This window comes from Erpetoichthys calabaricus, chromosome 5, assembly GCF_900747795.2.
Source record: "Erpetoichthys calabaricus chromosome 5, fErpCal1.3, whole genome shotgun sequence".
NCBI lineage: Eukaryota > Metazoa > Chordata > Cladistia > Polypteriformes > Polypteridae > Erpetoichthys > Erpetoichthys calabaricus.
Window position 1 is genome coordinate 22,063,306 of NC_041398.2, and position 9,262 is coordinate 22,072,567.

At 44.1% G+C, this 9,262-nt stretch overlaps 1 protein-coding gene across 2 annotated transcripts in view; it reads right to left on the bottom strand.

Moving 5' to 3' along the window:
• Positions 1–9,262, bottom strand: part of LOC114643707 (gastrula zinc finger protein XlCGF57.1-like) — a 116,107-nt gene that overhangs the window by 78,346 nt on the left and 28,499 nt on the right. Inside the window, exon 1 of one of the 2 annotated variants that reach the window (XM_028792221.2) lies at positions 676–954. The exons of the other annotated variant lie outside the window; for it this stretch is intronic. The gene's annotated coding sequence lies outside the window, so the exon portion shown is untranslated. Of the gene's footprint in view, positions 1–675; positions 955–9,262 lie in introns of those variants that run through there. 2 annotated transcript variants of the gene reach the window in all.

Here is a 9,262-nt window from a genome sequence, read left to right on the forward strand (position 1 = left end):
CCACAAATAAATACATACATACATACAAATAATTATTCACTCTCCAGGCTAGATGGTCCATTAGCTAAAGTATCAGACTTTGATAAACAAGACTTCAAGCTAAATCCCCAATCTTAAAACTTATTGTGCCACCTTGAGTAACTCAATGTGCCTGTATGCCAACTGTAAAAATAAATAAATAAAAATACATCCACATAAACAATTACACCTTCACACTTGTAAAGAATACTAAGATGGAGTTCACTACAGAAAAGGAGCTATATGAAATACAAGTTTGTAACATGTCTTTATTTTGTAAACTGCATTGGGAAACCTCATCTGACAAGTAACCAGTAATAATGATCGCCACTGAATGAAGACTGAGATTTATGTGCATGTTTTAACAAGGATCTGTCAATAAATCCTGTTTACAAAATCAAAATACACCACAAAATAACAGAAAAAATGCATACGCAGTGAAGAAAAAACAGACTGTGGCCATTATGGAGTATTTTTTACATTGGGTGACTGAATTACTTGCACAAGATGTATTATGACTGCTGCTAACAGGTAAACGGGGATGATTTGATACAAAATAATTTAGAGACTCCTCAAAATAATGCACGTGTTTAGTCGGTTTCTTGTAACAGTTGACAACCACACATGGCCCAGTTTCAGTTCACTGTTACGGCTTACCTGGTTTTCTGTATCCGTCAGACGGCTCCTCCCTCACCGCGCTGCTCTCCTTTCGGCCTGGGATGTCCGCTCCTCCGTCCCACGGGCCACCCTTTTCTCGCTGCACAGCGCTGCCCTTCTTTCTCACTTGTTACATACACAGCACTCCTTTCCTTTTGTATGTCACAGCAGCCTTTAACTTGCATCTACATGTCAAGTGTTCTCCTAGATACCCATTTGCCCTCCGTGAAGAACTGTGAGCGCTACAGCCAGTTGACGTAACTTCCGGAAAGCTAGACACAACAGTTGACGTAATTTCCGCCTCTCGCTATTGAGCCAGTGAGCATGCGCAATTTTCCAGCCATTTTCTGCACATGCGCCCCATCATTACGCAGTAAAAGACTACAATTCCCAATACAATTTGCGGCTCACTGGGTTTCACATAAACACCGTATTGTTCACATCTTCTGTATGTCGAATTGTTTTCATAATGTTTCTAAGATCGGTCGCAATTTACAGATTAATCAAATTATTTAATTTTTTTTTCTTTTATTTTTAAGAAATATTCCCAATATCCTCAATATTACAGCCACTTGACTAGCCGCTCCTTTCCTATTTAACCCTTTACCGTCATAGCTGTGAAAACTCGTCCACCGCCAGTCTAACGCACACTGTCTTCGCCGAGTTGTTCTCCTCCAGGGAACAGCAACCGGCTACTTAGGGAGGCTGTTGGAACAGCATTTGTGTTCAGCAGACTTGTCCTGTATTGGTACTGACAGTTCTTCAGAAATGGCCAGTGACGTCACGACATTTTCTAGTTCGAATGAAATTGAAGCATACGGAGAAGATGGTTTTGCCCAGATGATAAACTACGACACTTCTAAATGCGTGTGGTATCACGAGAGTACCAGACAATTTTTAATGGTCCCCCATGACAGAAAAAAATCAACTTAAAACCGTTTTTGACACACTGATAGAGCAGCTGTATAGGATTTGCAGATCTAAACAGTGTTGAGACTAAACACTGTTCTATGGAAAGGTCGTTTGGCAAAAAAGCATTAACTGAGATACTCGGTTGGCTGTATCTCTGCTGAACAATCGGAAAGTTTAAAGTGCCTGCAGAGTGGTGAAAAATTAAAGCCGTTTAAGTGTTTTCATTTTTACTTCATTTGTATTTTTTATGTGTGTTTATTCACTTTTATTTTTGTTTTCATTAATTTTCTTAGTTTTACCCTCACAGCCGAAAATATCTGATATTGTAAATGTTTTTAAACATTATCCCCTTCCTCACTCCTTCACTCTCTTTCGTTATTTCTCAAAATAGTTGAAGAGTCACACTCTCCCTGTTCTTAACAGTTCACATTGCACAATGTCCCTAATGAGAGATCTACTGTTGTTCTTCGGTTGTGCACTGATGGCTGTTGAGTATAACATTAATCTTTAACACTGCTCTCCCTCTCTCTAATATATATATATTATATATATATATATATATATATATATATACACACACTAGGGGGTTTGATCTCTTTTCACTGTTCCATTATTTCACCGAGTAATAATTTCCATTTGTTTACGCTAATGGGATCTTTACTATCATTTTTTGAGACTTTCGAATTTTCATACTTCTATTTCGCTCTTGGTGATATCCGTCTGTCACAAATCACTCCAGACACTCTTCTCCACCCATTCCACCCTGCCTGCACTCTCTTCTTCACCTCTCTTCCACAATCCCCATTACGCTGTACTGTTGATCCCAAGTATTTCAACTCATCCTCCTTCACCAACTCTACTCCCTGCATCCTCACCATTCCACTGACCTCCCTCTCATTCACACACATGTATTCTGTCTTAGTGGTCCTACTGGCCTTCATTCCTCTCCTCTCTAGAGCACATCTCCACCTCTCCAGGGTCTCCTCAACCTGCTCCCTACTCTCATTACAGATCACAATGTCATCAACAAACATCATAGTCCACAGGGACTCCTGTCTAATCTCGTCTGTCAATGTGTCCATCACCATTGCAAATAAGAAAGGGCTCAGAGCTGATCCTTGATGTAATCCCACCTCCACCTTGAATGCATCCGTCACTCCCATTGAAGACCTCATCACGGTCACAATTCCCTCATACATATCCTGTAGAACTCTTACATACTTCTCTGCCACTCTTGACTTCTTCATACAATACCACAACTCCTCTCTAGTCACCCTGTCATATGCTTTCTCCAGGTCCACAAAGATGCAATGCAACTCCTTTTGGCCATCTCTGTTCTTCTCCATGAACATCCTCAGAGCAAACATCACATCTGTGGTACTCTTTCTTGGCATGAAACTATCACCATAACCTGCTGCATATCTTTCCCAGCTTGGCCCCTCTGTTTAGTCCACCGGTACTTTTCTCCCTCCTTAGTGTCCAACCTCTCATAAAACTCATCATACTCATTTTTATTAGCCTTCGCCACCTCGCTCTTCACCTTGCGCCTTATGTCCTTGTACTCGTCTACTTTCTGCATCTCTCTTACTATCCCACTTCTTCTTCGCCATCCTCTTCCTCTGTATACTCTCCTGTACTTCCCCATTCCACCACCAGGTTTCCTTTTCCTCCTTCCTCTGTCCAGATGTCATGCCAAGCACCCTTCTTGCTGTCACCCTTACTACATCTGCTGTAGTTTTCTAGCTGTCTGGTAACTCTTCACTACCACCCAGTGCCTGTCTAACCTTCTCCCTAAACTCAACCTTGCAGTCTTCCTTTTTCAACTTCCACCATTTGATCCTTGGCTCTGCCCTCACTCTCTTCCTCTTCTTGATCTCCAACGTCATTCTACAGACCACCTCCTATGCTGTCTAACTACACTTTCCCCTGCCACCACTTTGCAGTCTTTGTTTTTACATATTTTTACTGTTATTAAAGTTTTACTCTGTTGGCCGGCTCTCTTTCTTATGGGTGGGGGTTTGATTTGCTTCTAACTTAGTTTGTTAAATTTGACTTGAAAAATGCCTAGAGGGTGCTGGGTGGTCTCGTGGCCTCAGAACTCCAGCAGATTTTATTTTTTTCTCCAGCTGTCTGGAGTGTTTTTTTTGTTTTTTCTGTCCTCCCTGGCCATCGGACCTTACTGTTATTTGATGTTAATTAGTGTTCCCTAATTTTAATTATTTTGTTTTTTTTTCTCTTTCTTCATCATGTAAAACACTTTGAGCTGTATTGTTTGTATGAAAATGTGCTATATAAATAAATGTTGTTGTTGTTGTTGTTTAATCTCCTTCAGATTGACTCTTCTGCATAGGATGTAATCTACCTGTGCACATCTTCCTCCACTCTTGTACGTAACCCTATGTTCCTCCCTCTTCTTAAAATATGTATTCACCACAGCCATGTCCATCCTTTTGGCATAATCCACTATCCTATGACCTTCTTCATTCCTCTCCTTGACACCACACCTACCCATCACCTCCTCGTCTCCTCTGTTCCCTTCACCAATGTGTCCACTGAAATCCGCTCCAATCACCACTTTCTGTCCCTTGGTTACACTGTCCATCACGTCATCCAACTCACTCCAGAAACCATCTTTATCATCCATCGCACACCCAGCTTGCGGTGCATATGCACTAACAACATTCATCATCACACCTCCAATTTCCAGCTTCATAATCATCACTCTGTCTGACACTCTTTTTACCTCCAAAACTCTCGACATACTGTTCCTTCAGAATAACCCATACTCCATTTCTCCTCCTATCCACACCATGATAGAGCAATGTGAATACACCCCCAGTCCACCTGGCCTTACTCCCCTTCCATTTAGTCTTTTGAACGTACAGTATATCAACCTTCCTTCTCTCCATCACACCGGCTAACTCTCTCCCCTTACCAGTCATACTGCCAACATTCAAAGTTCCCAATTTCCCCCAGTACCCTGTTGGCTAACAGTACTGGTGGTGGTTGTTGTTAACCCGGGCCTGTTGATCTGGCAAAATGTTACACCAGATGCCCTTCCTGATGTAACCCTCCCCATTTATCCAGGCTTGGGACCAACACAAAGAAACACACTGGTTTGTGCATCCCCTGTGGCTGGGTTTTGTTCCAAACTGCTTCTATTTAAGAATTATGAAGACAGCTGTGCTCTTGGGAACCTACATATGCACCAATTGTGCATAAATAACCAGACCACAATTATAGACAAGTGAATATTCTCTTTTTCTTTTGCGCCTCTTGTTGAGTGCCGCCTGCTGCCTCCTGACTCTGGCTCATCCAGGTGAGGCGGTTGGCTTATTTTATCCAGGTGAGGCGGTTGTCTTATTTTAAATTGTAACTGGGAATACTTCCGGTGCTATAGTGTGTCCTCTTGGAAGCACTTCCAGGTCATGTGGAAACCAGGGTGATCCCCCAACATCACCCTCCAATGGCTCTCAGAGACCCCCACAGGGCTACATTTCCAGACTCCAGTTTCCAAGTACTCCTGTGGGTGTCCAAACTAGGATGTTTCAGAAGGACCACTGCCATCTGTCGTATGGGGGATGAAACTGCTCCTGGAATCCAGTTTCTACTGGTACTTCCTTTATATGTCTGCCTGTTCTTCATGGTACTTACACAGTATAGTTTAGCTCACCCTTACCCACTTGTAATAAGCTTCACTTCCTCCTTGACTGCTCTTTTGTTACTAGAATGCCAACATTTTTTCCTAGACTTTTTGCTCACAATTACCAAAGTAGACCTGGGTTCGATTCCCGGGTCCTCCCTGCGTGGAGTTTGCATGTTCTCCCCGTGTCTGCGTGGGTTTCCTCCGGGTGCTCCGGTTTCCTCCCACAGTCCAAAGACATGCAGGTTAGGTGGATTGGCGATTCTAAATTGGCCCTAGTGTGTGCTTGGTGTGTGGGTGTGTTTGTGTGTGTGTCCTGCGGTGGGTTGGCATCCTGCCCAGGATTGGTTCCTGCCTTGTGCCCTGTGTTGGCTGGGATTGGCTCCAGCAGACCCCCGTGACCCTGTGTTCGGATTCAGTGGGTTGGAAAATGGATGGATGGATGGATTACCAAAGTGGGCTAATAATTCTGGATTGCACTGTGTTTAAAAACTATAAGTGTTTATTCAGAAACATTACAGCAAAATAAAAGAAAGACTTTGCAAAATCAAAGTAGTGAACAAAATCAAAGCATACAACTCATTTACTTAAACCTTCAAAAAGCCTTTAATATGGCTCTGCTGCCATACATACTCTTTCAACTAGAAGCTCCAAATGTCAGTTGTAAATTACAAAATGTGCATTTCAAGTTAGATGACAGGCAGGAGATAAACAGTACACAGAAGCAGAGAGCACTCCAAATGGGGGTGAAGTGGGCAAAGTGGACAAACTCATGGTACTGTGTGCACATAACAAAGTTCAACCTGAACTTGAAAACACCTTTTACACTTAAGCATAGTCAAAAGTGCAACTAGCAGGCCAAAACAACACAATTATAAATACAAGTTCAAGTATAGGAAGCAATGCCTGAGAAACTCTGTAGGGGTTTATGGTAGTATAACATTCTCATCTTCAAAGCAATGCACAAAATCAGTTTGACAGGCAAATAAAATATTTGGTTACACCGTAAGAATTGCTGAATGTAAATCAAGGGACATTTAAACACAGACTGAAGGTCGCAGTGGTGAACCCATATCTGGAGTCCTGTGTAAAGTTCTGGTCACCACGACAAAACAACTTATACTGTGGCAACTCTCACAGCATCTTTTGAGAAAGTATTTAGGGGTTTAACAATCTTGAACTCAAGGCAAAGCACCAAAGCAATTAAATAAAATATTAAGTTTTACTGTGGTACTAGGGTGTTGTAGGGTTAGGGGTAGGGTAGGGGATATATACATATTATATATATATATATATATTATGTACATCCGGCGCCGCCGAGAGTGGCAGCCTTTTCAGCAGCTCCGTGTATGACTGTATATGTATGTGTATTTTTCTACCTTTATTTTTCTATTTTTATTTATTGATCACTCCTACCACTTTATTTTATGTGGATTCGTTCCCTGGACACACTTACTTTTACAACGTGGGCATGGATTTTTACATGCCGAGACTCGCCTATTCAAGTACTCAACTTCGAGCGCTGAGAACAAATGCCAGTGCCGGTGTGGTTCCCTATTTACCTGACGAGGTAAGAAGGCGGTATCGTGGCAGCAGAGCCGGCACTAAGCTAAAAATGAAGCAGCTTGCGAGAAAATGGCGTTTTAAGCCTACGGTGTCTTCTGTTATTCTGGGGAATGTGAACTCAATCTCAAATAAGATCGACGAACTGGCTGCGCTGGTGAAAAATGTCAGAACCTACAAAGAATGCAGTTTGTTGTGTTTCTGCGAAACGTGGCTAACTAACACCATCCCAGATGCTAATGTGGAGCTACCCGGGTTTAACACCGTTAGAGCGGACAGAGACACAAGTACCTGTGGGAAGCACAAAGGAGGAGGACTCGCTCTCTATGTTAATACACGGTGGTGTAACTCTGGACATGTTAAAGTCAAAATCTCCACTTGCTGCAGGGACATCGAACTGTTGGCCATAAGTCTGCGTCCCTATTACTTGCCCAGAGAGTTTGGACATGTCATTGTTGTCATCGTGTATATCCCTCCTCGGGCGAACGTGGAGGTAGCGAGTGACATCATCCATTCTGCTGTTGCTAAGTTACAAACGCAGCACCCCGAGGCACTTGTGCTAATCGCTGGAGACTTTAACCATGTGACGCTGGACAAAACATTACCTGCATTCTCCCAGTATGTGGACTGTAACACCCGGGGAAATAAGACTATTGATTTACTGTATGCAAACGTTAAAGACGCATACAGCGCCACCCCGCTGCCTGCGCTTGGGAAAGGAGATCATAACCTGGTTCTGCTTCAGCCTCAGTACAAAACAAAAGTGAGAGTCCTACCTGTAACCAAACGATCATTCAGGAAGTGGACCCTGGAGGCTGAGAATGCTCTGAGACAATGTTTTGGAACTACAGACTGGGATATCCTGCAGGGTTCACATAGTGAGAACATTGAGGAGGTTGTTGACTGCACTACTGACTACATCAACTTCTGTATTGACACTTTAGTTCCAGTAAGAACAGTATGCTGCTATGCTAACAACAAGCCATGGATTACAAGTGACATCAAGGGCCTTTTAAACCAGAAGAAAAGGGCCTTTAAAGACGGTGATCAGCATGAGCTCAAGCGCGTGCAGAAGGAACTCCGAGTCCAGCTCAGGGCGGCGAAGGAGCAGTACAGGAGAAAGCTGGAGCAGAAGTTGCAGAACAACAGCATGAAGGAAGTGTGGGATGGGATGAAGATCATCACTGGAGCTCGAAGCGGGGTGCCACCATCGAGAGAGACGTGAAGAGAGCAAACCAAATGAACATCTTCTTTAACAGGTTTGACCACCCTAACCCACTCTCACCTCGGAGTACTGCACTCTCTACACATCCTTCTGCTGATACCAACATAGGAGAGACATCCCCACCCACAATTACAGCAGCGCAAGTGAGCAAGGAGCTGAGGAAACTTCGTGCCAGCAAAGCAGCAGGTCCAGATGGAGTATCGCCATGACTGCTGAAGGTCTGTGCATCAGAGCTGGGGGGTCCTCTACAGCGCATCTTCAACCTGAGCCTGAAACAGGGGAAAGTCCCGAGGCTTTGGAAAACATCTTGCATCACCCCAGTCCCAAAGGTATCACGTCCTGGTGAGCTGAATGACTTCCGGCCTGTCGCTCTAACATCACATGTGATGAAGACCATGGAGCGGCTGCTGCTTCACCACCTGAGGCCACAGGTCCAACACGCTCTCGACCCTCTGCAGTTCGCATACCAGGAGAAGGTGGGAGCGGAAGATGCCATCATCTATATGCTACACCGATCCCTCTCCCACTTGGACAGAGGCAGTGGCACTGTAAGAATTATGTTTCTAGACTTCTCTAGCACCTTTAACACCATCCAACCTCTGCTCCTTAGGGACAAGCTGACAGAGATGGGAGTAGATTCATACCTGGTGGCATGGATCGTGGACTATCTTACAAACAGACCTCAGTATGTGTGTCTCGGGAATTGCAGATCTGACATTGTGGTCAGCAACACAGGAGCGCCGCAGGGGACTGTACTTTCTCCGGTCCTATTCAGCCTATATACATCGGACTTCCAATATAACTCGGAGTCCTGCCACGTGCAAAAGTTTGCTGACGACACTGCTATCGTGGGCTGCATCAGGAGTGGGCAGGAGGAGGAGTATAGAAACCTCATCAAGGACTTTGTTAAATGGTGCGACTTAAACCACCTACAACTGAACACCAGCAAAACCAAGGAACTGGTGGTGGATTTTAGGAGACCCAGGCCCCACATGGACCCCGTGATCATCAGAGGTGACTGTGTGCAGAGGGTGCAGACCTATAAATACCTAGGAGTGCAGCTGGATGATAAATTAGACTGGACTGCCAATACTGATTCTTTGTGCAAGAAAGGACAGAGCCGCCTGTACTTCCTTAGAAGACTGGCATCCTTCAACATCTGCAGTAAGATGCTGCAGATGTTCTATCAGATGGTTGTGGCGAGTGCCCTCTTCTACGCAGTGGTGTGCTGGGGAGGCAGCATT